The 14,835-nt window shown below is 44.2% G+C and overlaps 1 protein-coding gene across 1 annotated transcript in view; it reads left to right on the forward strand.

Moving 5' to 3' along the window:
* LOC115091750 (ecto-ADP-ribosyltransferase 5-like) overlaps positions 1 to 14,835 on the forward strand; it is a 74,641-nt gene that overhangs the window by 34,966 nt on the left and 24,840 nt on the right. The gene's annotated exons all lie outside the window — the stretch shown is intronic.

Raw genomic sequence — 14,835 nt, forward strand, 5'->3', positions numbered from 1 at the left:
GACCAAAGGAACTCTTGGAAAGTTAATCAATCTTAGAGTTTTCCCCCGTGCTTGATTTTCCATATTCTGAAGTCTTTTATCTAACACTTGATTTTCTTTAATCAGATTTAAATACAAATCTTTTAAATTCCCAATATTGTGTTGCACCGAGTCCATTACACGTTGTTGTTTATCACCTTTTCTTCTTGTAAAACTTTAACTTGCATGTCCAAAACTTCCAATTTAGATACTACAGGATTTAACTGAAGAAAAATATTCTCATTCAAAACTACTAAAGTTTCCCAAATTGTACCTAAAGTTATATCAGAAGGTCTCACCAATGGAATAAGATTTCTTCATGGTTCCATTTCTTTCTCCACATTATTGCCCCTCGATGTTTTCTTCTCTCCTCGCGCTGAAATCCGCTCAGCTCCTCCGATAACCTCGGGATCCATCGCGGCATCTGCTGTTAACTCTCCCCCCACACATCCGGGTTCGGTGACATCATCGGGTCGCGTCGGAGTCGACTCCCGATGAGCCTCCCTGACCTCCGCGGGGTTCACTGGCGGTGTTCCAATTACCGGGGACATTGAGGGTCTCTAGGTCCCGGAGCGGCTCTGCTGTACTCGGGCTCTCCTGAACCAACTCCTGCGGACGTCCTCCCGGCATGGTAAGTCCAAACACCACATGGGCGTCCATCGGTCCGGCTTTCGGGGTTCCTGGAGGGTTCTCTGCCGAATCCCTGTCTTTAGCCCTTCTTTTCCGGACCGAATGCGGCATTTTACAATCGAGGAAAATAAATTTTCAAACCAAAAGTGAGCAGCGACGCTTCTGTGGTGCAGCTACATCGCCATCTTGGATGGGGATATAGTATTTCTGTGCCTATCAGCATATGATTGATTCATGGTGTTGCTTCTGACACCGTCTGCAGCCCATTGTGAGGCAAGAGGTGGGTTATTGTATTTTCTGATGCTGTGACTTAGGTATAGGTTATTTTGTGATAAAGTTTAGATAAATAAGACACTTGAGTTATTCTTCTTGTTTCTGCTGTTTATCATACAATATTAGAAGACGTTTGCTGCATTTTCTATTACCGTACCTCTGCATTGTTGAACAGCGGTTGCGTTGACATGACATCTTCTGAAAGTTGGGAGAATGGTTTTGTGCGTAAAGTGTTGCAAGCTCCACCCACTTTTTTCTGACCTCTACTATAGTGAATGATTCCAAAGCTTGCACAAATGTGTTACGTTTAAATAAAACATTGATTCATACTGATTTACATTCAAGTACATTGGTCAAATACATTAGAGCATGACAGATTCCATGAGGACTCCATAATTTAAAGAGCCACATCTTTATGCAGAAGATAAAGAATTTTTACAGAAATGGAACAACATTCTGAATAAATGTTCTCTTGATGTGATGCTCTTGATCATTGAGCAAGCAAAAGTAACTAAGAGAGTATTAAGAAGGAGACAGATGACATCTTGACTTCCTTGAAAGGGAGTTCAAGTATGGAAGCTTATGATGCTTCTCTTAAAGAATTTCAATCCACTATGGCTTCCTTTACAGAAAATTTAAAATCGGCAAAACATAAGAAGTTTTTAAGGGATGCCAATGATTAAAACTAGGGGCAGTAGTGTATCCTTGATGGGACCGCTCCACAAAAAGCTATTTTGATTCTTTCCGGAGGATTCTTCTTCTCTTCATTTGATATCTGGTGGTGATGAACAGGACAATGCCACAGGCTCCTGCTTTTTTAGAGAACCACAAAAGAAAATAGAGTACAGTTCCATTTGGGAGATACAAATGTGCTCATGCTGCACAGGAACAGACATACATAGGATCATGGGATACAGGCATCGCCCCCGTGGACTGGTCCCAATACTAATAGAGTCAGTGGTAGTCAACAGATCCAGAGGTTTTATGTACCCTGGAGTGGGAAGCAATGATTCTGACTGATTTACAGTAAAGTTACAGATCCACACAGGTTTTATTACCCTGGAGTGGGAAACAATGGCTCTGACTGAGTTTACAGTAAAGTTACAAGATCCACACAGGTGTTATTTACCCTGGAGTGGGAACAATGACTCTGGATTGATTTTTTACAGTAAAGTTACAGATCCACGCAGGTTTTATGTACCCTGGAGTGGGGACAATGACTCTGGATTGATTTTACAGTAAAGTTACAGATCCAAGCAGGTTTTATGTACCTGGAGTGGGAACAATGACTCTGGACTGATTTTACAGTAAACTTACAGATCCACACCGGTTTTATGTACCCTGGAGTGGGAACAATGGCTCTGACTGATTTTACAGTAAAGTTACAGATCCACACAGGTTTTATGTATCCTAGAGTGGGAACAATGACTCTGGATTGATTTTACAGTAAAGTTACAGATCCACACAGGTTTTATTTATCCTGGAGTGGGAGCAATGACTCTAGATTGAATTTACAGTAAAGTTACAGATCCACACAGGTTTTATGTACCCTGGAGTGGGAACAATGACTCTGGACTGATTTTACAGTAAAGTTACAAATCCACACAGGTTTTATGTACCCTGGAGTGGGAACAATGGCTCTGACTGATTTTACAGTAAAGTTACAGATCCACACAGGTTTTATGTACCCTGGAGTGGGGACAATGTCTCTGGATTGATTTTACAGTAAAGTTACAGATCCACACAGGTTTTATGTACCCTGGAGTGGGGACAATGACTCTGGATTGATTTTACAGTAAAGTTACAGATCCACACGGGTTTTATGTACCCTGGAGTGGGAGCAATGACTCTAGATTGAATTTAAGTAAAGTTACAGATCCACACAGGTTTTATGTACCCTGGAGTGGGGACAATGACTCTGGATTGAATTTACAGTAAAGTTACAGATCCACACATGTTTTATGTACCCTGGAGTGAGAGCAATGACTCTAGATTGAATTTACAGTAAAGTTACAGATCCACACAGGTTTTATGTACCCTGGAGTGGGAAACAATGGCTCTGACTGATTTTACAATAAAGTTACAGATCCACACAGGTTTTATGTATCCTGGAGTGGGAACAATGATTCTGGACTGATTTTACAGTAAAGTTACAGATCCACACAGGTTTTATGTACCCTGGAGTGGGAACAATGATTCTGGATTGATTTTTCAGTAAAGTTATAGAAATAAAAACACGTGGATGGATCGGTGTAAAACAAGGTTTTATTGAAGCTTGCCCGACTCTGGCCGAGTTTCGCTCAAAGAGCTGCCTCAGGGGCTAATATAAACAAATAAAATGACACACATACATATAAAAATGAGACACAGATAAACTGTACATCAACGCCTATATAAATTATATAAATAAAATTAAATAAATAATAATACATCATATAAAAGTACATAATACACCAAATCGAATAAAATGGATCTTAGTATCAATACAAAAAAGCTCCACTCTAGTGAACAGCTTGACAACTGTTAGCACAATATAGTGTATCACAATAATGTAAACGTCATAGATTTATTTATTTATTTATTTAAAATTTTTATATACCGACATTCATCCAGGATATCACATCGGTTCACCAGTGTAACGCAAATATACGCCATGCAAGGCGCTTTACATGGAACAGATAAAACATGTTAACAAGGGAATAAAGGGGTAAGAGAACATGGGATAAATTGCATTAAATATTAAACAAGAATTGCAATTATATACATATGTACAGAGAGAACTGAGAGAAAAGGGATTTAGGAATATTAGGGGGGGAGGGGGGAGTGGAGAGCAGAGGGGGGAGAAAAGGGGAGAAGGGGGCGGAAAGAAGAAGGATGGGGGCAAAAGTGGGGTACCGAAAGGGGGGCCAGTGGAAAGGCAGAGTGGAGATTAGGTGTATGCTTTGGCAAATAGCCAGGTCTTAAGCTTCCGCTTGAAGGATTTCAGGCATTCCTCTTGCCGTAGTTCAACTGGCATTGTGTTCCAAAGGGTCGGCCCGGCGATGGATAGTGGCACGGGCTCTTGTGGAGGTACGTTTGTGGAGTTTGGGAGAGGGGAATAGGCATGTTGCGAGATGTGCATGTCTGGTAGGCTTATTGGACTCTGGTGTAAGCGGAAGGATTCATTGAACCAGTTCATTTCAGGATTGTATAAAGCCTTGTGGATGAGAGAGAGCGCCTTATATTGTATACGGGATGCTATTGGGAGCCAATGTAGGTCTTTTAGAACAGGTGTAATATGGTCATGTTTGCGTAGGTTGGTCAAGATTCGGGCTGTTGTGTTTTGCAGAATTTGAATGGGATGAATGGCGTTGTTAGGAAGGCCGAGGAGCAGGGAGTTGCAGTAGTCTGTTTTGGCAAATGTGATATATGTGTGTGCTAATTACATAGGCATACACTTGAATTGGAGATATGAACACAGTGGTGTGCACGTATAGACAAGATTAAAATAAATAGAAATAAATAGAAATAAATAAAACAACCTCTAAAAAACGATAAGGAAAAAACCGAAAATAACTTGTATTAAGGTTTGGATTAATATAGTGTGTGGATGGTACTAGAATAATTAATTTTTAAACAATGTGTGAAAATGAAAAATAAGGATACCTCATAAGCCACTCGAATTGGCTTAAAGCATCACAAAGTTATCATGTAACGAAGTCAAAAGGGATAACACAGCAGGTTTCTTTGAAATAATATTCAAATCAGGTCCTTTTAAAGGAGATCTTTAAAAGTAAGAAAACTGTATACCTTCAAAAGATAAAAGAGGGTTATATAGTGTACAACCATATACTGAATGATTAGCCACTGCCATTAGCAATGGTTACATGGAATAGACTTAGTTTTTGGGTACTTGCCAGGTTCTTATGGCCTGGATTGGCCACTGTTGGAAACAGGATGCTGGGCTTGATGGACCCTTGGTCTGACCCAGTATGGCATTTTCTTATGTTCTTATGTTCTTACCTGTAGGAAAAATTAATAAATAAATTCTAACACCTGAATTTATATATTATATAAAAAAATTTTTTTTAAAAATAGATCCTTGAATGAACTCAAGAAACGTAAATATGAAGACTGTCTGATCAAAAGATCTGGTGAGCAGACGTGATGTTTGTTACGGTCACAGACTACACAAATTTGGCGCCAAATGTCGGCATCTAATAAAAACCGAGTTAGAATAAACTCATAGCAGAGCAATCATAACATAAATTAAATTGTATATGCCGATTTATTTAGAGAACTGTAATCAATTAAATATAATCGGTTGTAAACCCCCTAACCTGAGAATGTATCTACAAATAATATAAACCCATAGATACTTCAATGAATTTTTCAAATCGGGTGAGCTTGGGAACTACTGTAATTTTGCACAGTTGCCAATATCGCAAATTTGGGCCAGTCCAAAGAACACATCACAAGTCGGTAACAGCACAATTCTAACTGTATATAACAATTTCACTTAAAGAAAGCTTTGATTGGCTGTATGTATTGAAAAATACAAACACAAGAGGAGCTCACCGAATAGAGGCTCGGCATGGATTAATGTAAAGAGTGAACAAGATAGTCTATCGAGAATGTCGGTATATAAAAATTCTAAATAAATAAATAAATAACAATCATGATATAGATTTAACTGTATATGCTGATTTACTTGGGAAACTGTGAACAATTAAATATAATCGGTACAAGCAACTAAACTAAAAGTGTATCTATAAATAATGTAAACCCATAAGCACTTTAATCAATTTAAACTGTATCCGTAACTAATATGAACCCATAGATACTGTAATGAGTTTACTAATCGGGTGTACTTAGAAACTACTATGACTTCACTCAGTTGCCGACATTGCAAATATGGCGCCAAAAATCGGCGTTCTAATAAACCACAGTATAAAAAATTACAAAACGAGATGGTAAAGATGCAATTCTAACTATATATACCAATTCACTTAGGGAGAGCTGTAGCAGATTGTGTATATTGAGAAAAACTAAAGAGAAACTCACCAAATAAATGCTCAGCATGGATTAACGCAAAGGTGAATCAGACAGTCTAGTAAGTGGTTTTATACCTCCTTTTCCTGCTCCAGATCTCACGATACTATGTGATATGCATATGTATTAGATGTCATAAGGTGCTGCACTGTAGGTTATATGTATTGAATATACAGATTGACTACTATATCCAGAATAATTATCACAATAAAACCTATTTGGCACAATAAAAAAATAAAAAAATAAAACCTATTTGGCACAATAAAAAAAGTTGTAGTCAAATCTGAAAGGTTATTTATAGATGTATAAGAACGTTGTATAACCCAACTTGTTTTGCCAAAATCAAGGAATCATACCTAAAAAAACATCCGTTTATTTAAAAAATGTCAAATAGTCCAAACCCGCTTATGTAGCTATCGATATAAACAAATATGACTATATGTCACATGGTTGTGAATATAAACTAATCTAAAACCATCCGCCATGCAATTTTATCAAACTCACTGAATAAAAAACAAAAACAATAAACATATGTGAAAAAAATATTAAAAAGGAAAACAATAAAAAACAAACTGCAAATTAAATCAGAAAAATTAAATCAGAAAAAAAAAATTAAAGAATATCAAAAATAAAAAATAAAAACAAAATAGTGATTATTATATATGCGAGGTTATGTAGAGAATAGCCTAAATTGTCTAAAGGTGGGAGCAATGATTCTGGACTGATTTTACAATAAAGTTACAGAACCACAAAGGTTTTATGTACCCTGGAGTGGGGACAATGACTCTGGACTGATTTTACAATAAAGTTACAGATCCACACAGGTTTTATGTACCCTGGAGTGGAAACAATGATTCTGGATTGATTATTCAGTAAAGTTACAGATCCAGAGGTTTTATGTACCCTGGATGTTGTGATTGACCAATCCGGAAGTGGATCCTTAGGCCGACCGCCGGAGGGAGACGGACGGGAGGCAGACTAGATGAAACGATGAATCTTCACCTGGGAACCCGTGACCCCTCCAGAGGAGCTGTGGAGGCCCGGGTCACTAGGGCTTAGGAGTCTTCGCCCTGGAAGCCCGAGATCCCCCCAGGAGGAGCCTGTAGGGACCCGGACCGCTGGGTCTTAGGTGATAACAGAAGAATCCAAGGAAGCGATACGAACCGGGGTACAAGCAGGCAGAGAGCGGAGTCAGGCAGGCAGAGATCAGGAACCAGGCTGGCAAACGATACCGGAGTCAGGCAGGCAGAAGTCAGGAACCAGGCAGGCAGATAAACGATACCGGAGTCAGGCAGGCAGAAGTCAGGAACCAGGCAGGCAGATAAACGATACCGGAGTCAGGCAGGCAGAAGTCAGGAACCAGGCAGGCAGATAAACGATACCAGAGTCAGGCAGGCAGAAGTCAGGAACCAGGCAGGCAGATAAACGATACCAGAGTCAGGCAGGCAGAAGTCAGGAACCAGGCAGGCAGATAAACGATACCAGAGTCAGGCAGGCAGAAGTCAGGAACCAGGCAGGCAGATAAACGATACCAGAGTCAGGCAGGCTGAAGTCAGGAACCAGGCAGGCAGATGAACGATGGCAACTAGCACTCCGAAGAGAAACCTCGTTGCAAGGCGAATTGCAACTTCAAAAGTCCCGGCTTAAATCCCCTGCTCAATCAGCTGACGTCAAAAGAGGCGTGTCTGCACATCCGGGTGCAGACGCCTTAAAACACGGCTCTTCGCGCGCGCGCGTACCAGGGCTGGGGGGAGGAGTTTCTGACGACGTCTCCACGAGGAGACGCCGCTGCCATGCGGCCCTGGAGGCCAGAAACCCGGCGGTTCGCGGCGCCACGGAGGAAGGTAAGAGCCCGGTCACTAGGCTAGTGACCGGGATCGTAACAGTACCCCCCACTTTACGCCCCCTCTTTGAAGGACCGGGCCTTCCAGGGTTGTCCAAGTGAAATTGGGACAGCAGAGTCTTATCCAGGATATTCCGCGCAGGTTCCCAGGAATCCTCCTCAGGACCACAGCCTTCCCAGGCTAGCAAATATTCCCACCGACGATTGTGAAATCGTACGTCCCGTACCTCGTGTACTTGATAGACCGGATCCCCAGGAGATGATGCTGAGACATCATCCGGAGTGAGGTGATGATAACGGGAGTGGACCACAGGTTTTAACAGGGACACATGAAATACATTGTGAATGCGCAATGATGATGGCAGTCGAAGTCTGTAGGATACCAATCCAATACGTTCTGCCACTGGAAATGGACCACAGAATTTAGGAGCCAACTTGCGAGAGTAGCCTGAAAGGTGCAAATTTTTGGTACTTAACCATACTTTAGTACCAGGTAGTAGTGTCGGAGCAGCCCGTCTATGACGATTCGCTGTTGTCTGTGCTTTCCGTGCTGCAGAAGAAAGACGATGCTGAAGTGATTGCCATAGGTGACGAAATTGAGTCGCTGCTGACTGAGCCGCAGGAGATGCCACCTCCACTGGAACTGGGACAGGAGGTTTGAGATGACGACCAAAAACCGTTTGAAAAGGTGATTGGCCCGTGACAGAGTGTTCATGGTTATTATATGCAAATTCTGCCCAAGGCAACAACGCCACCCAATTATCTCTTTTCTCAGAAATGAAACTGCGGAGAAAAGACTTGAGAGACCGATTCATTCTTTCCGTCTGTCCATTACTTTGGGGGTGAAAAGCGGTGGAGAAATTTAACTGAACCCCGAACTGTTTGCAAAGGGCTCGCCAATAGCGAGCTGTAAACTGAGGTCCACGGTCAGAGACTATACTTTGTGGAAGACCATGGACTCGAAAGATGTGTTGTACGAACAGCTGTGCTAACTCAGGTGCAGAAGGCAGTTTGTCCAGTGGTACGAGATGTACCATTTTAGAAAAACGGTCCACAATAACCCAAATTACAGTCTTACCCTCTGAAGGAGGGAGATCTACCACAAAGTCTGTGGCAATATGTGTCCATGGTTCTGTGGCAATGGGTAACGGTTGTAGCAGACCCCAAGGTCAACCCGAAAGTGGCTTTTGCCTGGCACATACTGGGCAAGATGCCACGTATTCCTGAACGTCCTGACGTACTCGAGGCCACCAGTAGAATCGATTCAAGAGAGTGAGAGTTCTTACTCGGCCGGCATGACCTCCTGTAAGGGAGTCGTGAGCCCACTCCAGAACCTTCCTTCGGTCTCGTCGAGGTACTACTACTCGTCCTTGCTGAGATACACTAGTGCAGTCAAGAGAAATCCTGGCTGGGTCAATGATATACTGTGGAGAGTCACTCCTTTCCTCAAGGATGGTGTTACGGGACAGAGCATCGGCTCGGATGTTCTTAGTGGCGGGTCGGTACTTGAGGATAAAATCGAACCGACTAAAGAACAATGACCATCTCGCCTGCCTGGGATTGAGGCGTTGGGCTTGGGAAAGAAACTCCAGGTTCTTATGGTCAGTGTACACCGTGATTTGGTGCTGAGCTCCTTCTAGCCACTGCCTCCATGCCTCAAACGCCAACTTGATGGCGAGAAGTTCTTTATCGCCGATACCGTAATTGTTTTCGGCAGGAGTGAATCTCTTCGAGAAATACGAGCATGGGAGTAAAGTTCCTGCACTAGAGTGCTGAGAAAGTACTGCACCTACCGCCACACTGGACGCATCTACCTCCACTATGAAGGGACGTGACGGATCAGGGTGTCGTAGGCAAGTATCCAACAGAAACGTGTCCTTTAAATCTTGAAACACTTTACAAGCCTCTGCAGACCAGTGGCGAACATCCGCTCCTTTCCTTGTTAAGGCCGTCAAAGGTGCCACCAGCCGGGAGTATCCTGGAATAAAGTGTCTGTAAAAGTTGGCGAAGCCCAGAAAGCGTTGCAACGCCTTTAATCCTGTAGGCTGAGGCCACTTCTTGATGGCCGAAACCTTCTCTGGGTCCATGCGAAATCCTGTGGCAGACACGATATACCCTAAGAAAGGCAAAGAGTCCTGCTCAAAGAGACATTTTTCCAGTTTGGCGTAAAGGTGCTGGTCTCGGAGAATTTGAAGAACTTGCCGGACCTGTCGGCGATGAGAATCCAAATCTTGCGAAAATATGAGAACATCATCCAGGTAGACAATGACACAAGTGTTTAGCAGTTCCCTAAGAATCTCATTCATGAGATGCTGGAATACGGCAGGAGCATTGCACAAGCCGAATGGCATAACCAGATATTCGTAGTGCCCGTCCCGGGTGTTGAAAGCAGTCTTCCACTCATCCCCGGGACGGATGCGCACAAGATTGTAGGCTCCTCTTAGGTCCAGTTTGGTAAAAACTCGAGCCCCCTGGAGTCTGTCCAAAAGTTCTGGGATCAAGGGTAACGGGTAGCGGTTCTTTTTAGTAATCCTATTTAAACCACGGTAGTCGATGCAAGGACGTAAAGATCCGTCCTTTTTGGCTACAAAAAAGAATCCTGCCCCTGCAGAAGACTTAGACTGACGTATAAACCCCTTAGCGAGGTTCTCCTTAATATAATCGGACATGGCTTTAGTCTCTGGTTGGGATAACGGATACACCCTACCCCGGGGTGGTGTAGTACCGGGAAGAAGCTCGATGGCACAGTCGAAGGGACGGTGTTGTGGCAGCAACTCCGCCTTTTCCTTAGAAAATACATCGGAGAACTCACTGTACACCGCCGGAAGAATTGGCCCCGCATGTGCCAGAGTGATGGGAGAACTCCCAGTAGTAGTAATGCAGGACTGGAAGCACTGTGGACTCCATTGAGCAATCTGTAAATTGTCCCAGTGAATTATGGGAGAGTGTTGCTGTAACCACGGTAGGCCAAGAACTATAGGATGTACCGACTTTTCCAAGACCAGGAAAGAGATCACCTCGCTGTGGAATAGGCCGGTCTGGAGAGAAATCGGAGCTGTAACCAAGGAGATACTCCCGGCCAATGGAGTCCCTTGAATGGAGGTGACTCGCAAGGAGGGCTCCCGAGGTTGAGTAGTTATTTGCAGGCGCTCAACCAGAGACTGAGCAATGAAGTTCCCTCCAGCCCCTGAGTCGATCAGAGCCCGAGTTTCAAAAGACTCCTCGGGAAATTTTAAAGTTACCGGTACCGTACATTGAGGAGCAGCGTTCAAACAGCCCAGGGGACACTCCTCCCTTACTCCTAGGCGTGGGCGTTTCCCGGCCGTTCTTTGCAATTAGACAGGAAATGTCCTTTCCCGCCGCAATACAAACACAGACCTTGTGTCCTGCGGCGGCGCTTCTCCTCAGTCAGGGTAGTTCCTCCCAGCTGCATTGGCTCATCAGAAGATGGTGTTGCGGTAGCCCCCGTAGACCGGGGAACAGAGGCAAGAGGTCTAGATGAGACCGGCGCTAGTGGCGACATGCGCCGTAGTGGGCGTACCTCTCTAGCCCGCTGTTGCAACCGCTGATCAATGCGTCCAGCAAGCTCTATGAGAGCATTGAGATCTTCAGGGAGCTCTCTGGCAGCAAGAATGTCTTTAATCCGGCCTGCTAGACCTTCAAGAAAAATCCCCCGAAGGGCATCATCTCGCCACCCCCACCTCAAGCGCCAGGGTGCGGAACTCCAGAGCGTACTCTGCCAGTGTACGTGGTCCTTGGCGAATTTGCAAGAGCTCCGAAGTCGCTGAAGTTTGGCGAGCAGGCTCATCGAACGCGGCTCTGAACTCAGCCACAAAGAGGTCCAGACTCGAGAGAGCGGCATCATTCTTCTCCCACATAGGAGATGCCCAATTCAGCGCCTTGTCATCCAGCAGGGAGAAAATGTACGCCACCTTGACTGCATCAGTAGGAAACTGATTGGGAAGTAGAGCGAACCGCACATAGCACTGATTGAGAAAACCACGACAAGCTTTGGCATCCCCAGCATAACGAGAAGGAGCAGGCAGCTGGGTCTGAGTCTGGAATGTGACTACTGGAGCCGGAACCGGAGGCGGAGCCTGTCCAGGAGGTTCATTGTCCATTCGAGTAGCCATGCGCTCAACCGTGGCTACTAACGAATCCAACACCTGTTGCTGCTGCACCAGGCGTTGTGCCAACCCAGGAATGGCCTGAAGCCCAGCGAGATCTGCCGGATCCATGGCCTTGCAAACTGTTGTGATTGACCAATCCGGAAGTGGATCCTTAGGCCGACCGCCGGAGGGAGACGGACGGGAGGCAGACTAGATGAAACGATGAATCTTCACCTGGGAACCCGTGACCCCTCCAGAGGAGCTGTGGAGGCCCGGGTCACTAGGGCTTAGGAGTCTTCGCCCTGGAAGCCCGAGATCCCCCCAGGAGGAGCCTGTAGGGACCCGGACTGCTGGGTCTTAGGTGATAACAGAAGAATCCAAGGAAGCGATACGAACCGGGGTACAAGCAGGCAGAGAGCGGAGTCAGGCAGGCAGAGATCAGGAACCAGGCTGGCAAACGATACCGGAGTCAGGCAGGCAGAAGTCAGGAACCAGGCAGGCAGATAAACGATACCAGAGTCAGGCAGGCAGAAGTCAGGAACCAGGCAGGCAGATAAACGATACCAGAGTCAGGCAGGCAGAAGTCAGGAACCAGGCAGGCAGATAAACGATACCAGAGTCAGGCAGGCTGAAGTCAGGAACCAGGCAGGCAGATGAACGATGGCAACTAGCACTCCGAAGAGAAACCTCGTTGCAAGGCGAATTGCAACTTCAAAAGTCCCGGCTTAAATCCCCTGCTCAATCAGCTGACGTCAAAAGAGGCGTGTCTGCACATCCGGGTGCAGACGCCTTAAAACACGGCTCTTCGCGCGCGCGCGTACCAGGGCTGGGGGGAGGAGTTTCTGACGACGTCTCCACGAGGAGACGCCGCTGCCATGCGGCCCTGGAGGCCAGAAACCCGGCGGTTCGCGGCGCCACGGAGGAAGGTAAGAGCCCGGTCACTAGGCTAGTGACCGGGATCGTAACACTGGAGTGGGAGCAATGATTCTGGACTGAATTTTCAGTAAAGTTATAGATCCACACAGGTTTTATGTACCCTGGAGTGGGGACAATGACTCTGGACTGATTTTACAATAAAGTTACAGATCCACACAGGTTTTATGTACTCTGGAGTGGGAACAATGATTCTGGATTGATTTTTCAGTAAAGTTACAGATCCACACAGGTTTTATGTACCCTGGAGTGGGAAGAATGACTCTGGACTGCTTTTTCCAGAAAAGTTACAGATCCACACAGGTTTTATGTACCCTGGAGTGGGAACAATGATTCTGGACTGATTTTTCAGTAAAGTTACAGATCCAGAGGTTTTATGTAGCTGGACTGGGAAGAATGACTCTGGATTGATTTTTCAGTAAAGTTACAGATACACACAGGTTTTATGTACCCTGGAGTGGGAACAATGATTCTGGACTGATTTTTCAGTAAAGTTACAGATCCACACAGGTTTTATGTACTCTGGAGTGGGAACAATGATTCTGGATTGATTTTTCAGTAAAGTTACAGATCCAGAGGTTTTATGTAGCTGGACTGGGAAGAATGACTCTGGATTGATTTTTCAGTAAAGTTACAGATACACACAGGTTTTATGTACCCTGGAGTGGGAACAATGATTCTGGACTGATTTTTCAGTAAAGTTACAGATCCACATAGGTTTTATATACCCTGGAGTCGGAACAATGATTCTGGATTGATTTTTCAGTAAAGTTACAGGTCCACACAGGTTTTATATACCCTGGAGTCGGAACAATGATTCTGGATTGATTTTTCAGTAAAATTATGTACCCTGGAGTGGAAACAATGACTCTGGACTGATTTTTCAGTAAAGATATAGCTCCACACAGGTTTTATGTACCCTGGGGTGGGACCAATGATTCTGGATTGATTTTTCAGTATAGTTCAGATCCAGAGGTTTTATGTAGCCTGGAGTGGGAACAATGACTCTGAACTGATTTTACAGTAAAGTTACAGATCCACACAGGGTTTGTGTACCCTGGAGTGGGAACAATGTCTCTGAACTGATTTTACAGTAAAGTTACAGATCCACGCAGGTTTTATGTACCCTGGAGTGGGAACAATGACTCTGGACTCATTTTACAGTAAAGTTACAGATCCAAACAGGTTTTATGTATCCTGGAGTGGGAACAATGATTCTGGGCTGATTTTACAGTAAAGTTACAGATCCACACAGGTTTTATGTACCCTGGAGTGGGAACAATAACTCTGAACTGATTTTACAGTAAAGTTACAGATCCAAACAGGTTTTATGTACCCTGGAGTGGGAACAATGACTCTGAACTGATTTTACAGTAAAGTTACAGATCCACGCAGGTTTTATGTACCCTGGAGTGGGAACAATGACTCTGAACTGATTTTACAGTAAAGTTACAGATTCACACAGGTTTTATGTACCCTGGAGTGGGAACAATGATTCTGAACTGATTTTACAGTAAAGTTACAGATTCACACAGGTTTTATGTACCCTGGAGTGGGAACAATGATTCTGAACTGATTTTACAGTAAAGTTACAGATCCAAACAGGTTTTATGTATCCTGGAGTGGGAACAATGATTCTGGGCTGATTTTACAGTAAAGTTACAGATCCAAACAAGTTTTATGTATCCTGGAGTGGGAACTGATTCTGGGCTGATTTTACAGTAAAGTTACAGATCCATACAGGTTTTATGTATCCTGGAGTGGGAACAATGATTCTGGGCTGATTTTATAGTAAAGTTACAGATCCAAACAGGTTTTATGTATCCTGGAGTGGGAACTGATTCTGGGCTGATTTTACAGTAAAGTTACAGATCCATACAGGTTTTATGTACCCTGAGGTGGGGACAATGATTCTGGGCTGATTTTACAGTAAAGTTACAGATCCATACAGGTTTTATGTATCCTGGAGTGGGAACAATGATTCTGGGCTGATTTTAC

The sequence above is a fragment of the Rhinatrema bivittatum genome, chromosome 5, assembly GCF_901001135.1.
Source record: "Rhinatrema bivittatum chromosome 5, aRhiBiv1.1, whole genome shotgun sequence".
NCBI classification, from domain to species: Eukaryota; Metazoa; Chordata; class Amphibia; order Gymnophiona; family Rhinatrematidae; genus Rhinatrema; species Rhinatrema bivittatum.